The sequence below is a fragment of the Phlebotomus papatasi genome, chromosome 2 (assembly GCF_024763615.1).
Source record: "Phlebotomus papatasi isolate M1 chromosome 2, Ppap_2.1, whole genome shotgun sequence".
Classification (NCBI taxonomy): domain Eukaryota; kingdom Metazoa; phylum Arthropoda; class Insecta; order Diptera; family Psychodidae; genus Phlebotomus; species Phlebotomus papatasi.
In genome coordinates, this window is record NC_077223.1 from 69168122 (window position 1) to 69174177 (window position 6056).

Here is a 6056-nt window from a genome sequence, read left to right on the forward strand (position 1 = left end):
CGTTTTCACATAAGCCGGAACTCCTTGTAGTCCTGACCAATGCACTAGGAAAAATATAAAATTTGATGTAACTTGATTATCTGTTGCTAAAATCTTTGAAAATTTATGGAATATTTTGTCTTGACATTAACACATAACGCACAATAAAATATAAAAAATTTTGAAGTAAAATGCAAAGCCTTGGAATATTTTTAAAGGCTAGAAAAGCGACTGTGATTTTATGCTTTTTTTATCGTTTATTATTCTAAAATCAGCTCCTTACAGTTGTAATGAAAAGTAAAAAAAAAAATCTATTAGTGGGAGCGGTAAGATAGTAGGGGGAAGTAGGGCACCTTTGAAATTTGGATTTTTCGCATATTTTTAAATAAAAATTGAGCCCTATCATGATATAATTTAGCTGCATAAACAGATTGAGATGCTAAATTACGTTATGATATGGCTCAATTCTACTTATAGGAGAAAATCCCTATTTCAAAAGTTCCCTCTTTCAAAAGTGCCCCACTTCCCCCTATTAAACGCACGACTTGAGGACCACCGAATTCAATTTTTTTTTTTAATAATTTCAAAGGTGCCCCACTTCCCCCGAATTCGAGCAATTGCATTATTTATTTAGTGTAACTACCTATTCAAGAAAATAATTTTTCACCAAAAATTCAAATGAGGAAAGAAAATGACGAAAAATATTATCAAAATCCGCGCGATGACAAACTTTCCGTGCATAAACAATGCAAAGGGGGCGAAGAGAGAGAAGTGCAATAAAATATATTTCTATCTCTGTTCGTCTTTATTTTTTGCGTAACTAAAGCACATTTATTGTGACAGAAATTCCGGTATCAATTATGCAGAAATGAATAATACAGAATCTCATAATTTACTTATTAGGGTAAGTGTGCCAAATTTCGCCATAGTTGCATGCAAGCGCCAAAGTCTCAAGTTTGAAATGTAATATTTTTAATACAAATTAAATTTTTTTGTTACTTTTTTATAAGGAGTGTTGTTTGGAATCTTGTAGACAGTTTATCGTCTTTATTTTCTCTAAAACCATTCCTAATACATTTTAAAATTAATAAAAATATAGACATAGAATTGGTGGCCTATTCCCGCCACCTTTATTCTCATACTTCTTTGCCATTCCGAAATTCTTGCAATGCCTTTTTTCCGATCATCTTGGTCGACGAAGTAATATTTTTTGTTATTTTTTGCATTGTATAATCTCTAGAGTATGCAAAAATTAAAAATTCATAGAAAATTGAGGAACGAGAAAATGTTGCCGGAATTTAGAGCTGGCCGGAATTTTGTACATTTACCCTATATGGTATATCGCAATCATGATTAGCTTAAAACCACCACAAAATTGAAAAAAAATAATTGTGTGAGCACTTTAAGAATAATGCGCAACACACAATAACTTTTGTTTGTAAACATGTTTTTGACATTTCAACGAGAGTGAGTGAGATCTAGATCTAGTCATCTTGCTCATTCTCATGGGAAATTTTGAAAACATGTTTACAAACAAAAGTTATTGTGCGCTGGTCATAATGCCCAACGCATAATAACCTTTGTTTAGTAAACATGTTTTTGACATTTCAATTAGAGTGAATGAAACATAAATCTAGTCATTTCGCTCATTCTCATGGGAAATTTAGAAAACATGTTTACAAACAAAAGTTATTGTACGCTGGTAATAATGAATGAGATACCAATTTTTTTTAAATGTAATAAAAATTGTAAAAAACTCTAGTTTCTTTTTTAGTTTAGTCAGAAAAATGCAATACTATAAGGGGAAATTGGGTTACTTTGAGCTGTAGGGCTACATCGATATACAATTTTTTTTGCATATTCCTAGGAAGCTGGGTCTTGCTATAATTTAATTTAGATCTACAGTAGGGGAAAGTGTGCTTCCATCGGAAAATTCAATTTTTTCTCTATGTTCCTTATGAATTTCACCCATAGCACTTTTCTGAAAATTTGAGGCATAAGACTAGTTATTAAAATATAATATTATAATGGGCCAAATTCATTTACAACGCATTGAAAAAATGATTTTTGCGAAGCATAAATCGTTCGAAGGTAGCTTTCCCCTAAATTAGTTTCCTTTAGAAATATGTTTAAAAACACCGTATATACGTAGCTCAAAATAGCCCCACCTCTCCCTAATTGTGTATATAATTTATTTTAATATTAAGCAACTTAAAAAAAGGGATATATTCAATAAATCTCACCGATTTTAATTTTATCGTTTTCAAAAGGAACAGAGTGTTTTAATTTAAGATTCACATAGTCTCGCTATAAAATACTTCCTTTGCTGTGAAAATGAAAATTAAATGATTTTGTAATGTGTTTAACGTAAAATCATCAATATTTAGAATTAAATTGAGTATGTCAAAGGTCCACAGCAAGAAGAGCTTTTCGAGATGATGGGAAAAGTTCACAAAACACTCCTTAATTACCATTTGGAGTATTATATTAAAGAGCATGATGTTTGAAGTGTTTAATTTGAAAAATGTCTTTCTATGTCAGTGACAGAAAGTATTACTGCCATGTTTTTAATTGAATATTCTCCAAATTAGTGAAATAAATTATTCATTGTGAAATTAGGGAATTCAAACATGGCGTTAAAGTAAAATTAAATTAACTGGTTGGGGATTTTCTCCATCAGCAGAGTGACTTTTGCAGATTTCCTCACTGGAATGCCATCAGATACGACACACATATGTATATATGCAATGTATATTTTCACAAAACACATAGGAGAGTGTTTATCAAACATTTCCCCACTTTAATTTCCTCTATCCATTCCACATTGGCGTTCCGTGTGCGAGACAACGTGCCACATTATTTGCATTGATGACGGCAGGAGTCTCATCCACCACCACGGAATACCCATGGAAATCATGAGTGATAGACGGAAGTTTTTGGGCTATGTTAATGGTGTGACATGGAGAGGTATTAAGAGGTGAAATCATGACATGCTCTCTTGGAACATTTGTCCGCTACCTGAAGGGGGGAATGGGCAAAAAAAAAGTCACTTTAATAAGTTGTTCAAAGTTTGTCCACGGCAATAGGCAGCAAAATTCAGCAGTCAATGGCACATCACACGAATCTTCCAGTAGCTGAAAACGCTTATGATGTAATTGAATTACTCGAATTAATTGAGTTTCCTGTCACATCCATTAGAGTCCTTTATAGCCACCGCCTTTCATATGTTCTCCACCCTCAGTTTTGCCCAGGAAATCATTCATTGAGACAATTTGCCTCTGATACACCATTATGAAACTTCATAGAGTGCATCGATACTCCCCCATTGACATTTGCTCCCCCATAAGTCTCCCCCAAGTATGCAGGAAAAGCTTTTTTTTAAAACATCCCCACTCTTTCTATTCCGTACGCCTGTAAATTCTCCGGAAAATTGATGGTAATGGGGAATGGGGATGGGAATTGAATATTACTCTTGTTGCAAATTGCGCATTATTTCCTGAGCATTTTCATGCGTAACATTTTCGTGATTTAAAAAATACAACCCTTGTGTGTCAAGGGAGAACGAAAGCTTTATCGTTGAGAAATGAGCTTTTCGCATCGGAAACTTTCACCTGAAAGCTACGATTGTGTCCTTAATTAAAAGTTCTGTTATCCAATGATAAAACAGAATATTATCCAAAAAGTTTTACAAATAGGATACTTTGTAGGGTTTTCGGATTAATTTTAATATTACGGATCTGCCTGCATAATCGCATTTCTCATATTTTATATTGTATTTTGTAAAAAAAATTATAATTTGATTAGGATTATTTTCACAAAGAATTCATGACTCAGAAAATATCAACAAAATATCAATACGATAAATAAGTTACGATTTTATTTATTTTAGTTATTTTTCTTTAGTGATTTTAGTTATTCATCGTGGAATTAGTTTAGAAATAAAACCAACTACTGAGTGGTACTCCTTGTTTCGGTGGTGCCAAACATAATTTATACAAAATTCGGAAAAATTTAATTACTAATACGGCAAGTGCATGCTAAGATAACTATTCATAACCGAAAGGTGTAACCCTATATCTTCCTAGAAAACTGTCAAAATGCAGATACGATAAATCAGTGAGTGAAAATTTCATAAAAAATTACTATGAAACGTTAAAAAAATGGTTAAATTATTCCACTATCTAAGTCAAAGAATTGACCGACTTGAGGGCACTTTACGTCATAAATTTTTATTTTTTAGAACTTTTTTCTATCTGATGAATCGGACTCAAATATTAAGATGTTCTATCTGGGTCTTCACTGAAAGAAATCCGAAAAAGTTAAAATAACATTCCGGAAATGTTTATTGTACCCTGCAGTATTGATCCGAAATCGGTGTAAATATTATGCTTTTTAGGTGTATTGGGGGTTAAAGTTACCCTTTTTCGTGTTAGTTTTACCCTTAAAAAGGTGTAAAATTAACATTAAAAAATGTTGATATATTTTTACACCTAAAAAGTGTTGATGTTCTGAGGATATAAAGTTAATCGCACCGCCGTTCTTTCTCAGTGTTAGACCTTTTGATCAAATTAAACTTGAGCCCGTCCAACCATCTTGATCAAATAAAATAATGGCCTCTACACAATAGAGAAATTTATATCCACATGGAAAAGTTTTCCCTACGCCAGCGAAGGTTATTTTCTTCAATATGGACATGAATTTCTCTAGTATGTGGAAGCCATAAAGCGTAAAAAAAAATTTTTCAAATGTTTTAATTCCGTTTTACAAATTATCACCGTTTGGTCACTTATGGTGCAACTTAAAAATCTCTGAATGAAAAAATATACTTTTAGGGTAAAGGCTCATAATTTTGGATAGCCTGCTTATAAGCATCGAAGTTCCAAGTTTTAAGTGCGATATTTTCAATACTAATTGACTTTTTTTGTTACTCTCTTTTCAGAAGGGTTGTTTAGAAACTTGGCAAGGATTAATTGTCTTTGTTTTTACTAAAATTAGTCTTAATACGTTTAAAAATGAATTAATATGTAGAGGTGAATTTGACTCGAATTTTGGACAACTTGATTATTAATTTGGACAACTTGGCTCTATATTTTGACAGCTAATCTGCCTCAACAGGATGCCTATTGTACTTCATTTCATGAACCAATCTTACCAAGTCCTCTTCCTGATCATGTAAGGGAAACGTAGAATAACACAAGAAGCCAGGAAACTTTCCATATCATTCATTAAAGTGAGCTGACTTCGGTACTCCAGGTACCCGCGGATTCGCTCATTCCCTGTGCTTTCCGGGAACCTTTTAAGGCTTTTCCCACTATACATCTCTTTCATAGAGATTATGCTCCTTTGTTTCTCCAGGCATTTGTCCAACCTAGTCATCACAAAAGCTAAAACTTCACGAAATTTCGTAAGAAAAACACCTGTCCAAAATAAGGAGTATCACCTCACTGGTAAATGTCTTAAAAAATTTCCCATTTTTCACACGAAAAATCTAATTTACAAGGCAAATCTCAATTCAGATCAAATGTACAAATCACCACTAACGTGAATCAACAAAATATAAAATGAATATTCAATAATATCACTCAAAAAAAGCGAAGAAACATTGTTAGTACTTCACCACAGCTAAATATGACTAAAATAAGCACAAAGTTCTGTCATATTTCTCGTAAGCAATTGCTCACACTGAATTTTCAACAAAGCAATTTTAACTCAAATCATATTCAAGATTTAACGTATTAGGTGTGATTCCTTCTAATCACACCTATTTATTGTTAAAATCTTTCAAAAAGGACAAATATTTAGATAGAATTCATTATTTTCATCAAATATTGGAATAAAAATCCATAATTTTAATCAATTTTTAGTGTCCAATTTTATCTTCAAAGTGCACAAAATAAGAAACTGTCCAAAATTATGAGCCCTTACCCTATTGATTTTTTTCAATGCTTCACGACGTGATTAAGGAGTTACGTGGGTCAAAATTTTCCAGCATTATATTTTCTCTATTTTTTTTCAACATAATAAATTTTTATTTTTATTTAAGTTTTTAATTGTATAAAAGTACAATATTTAAAACT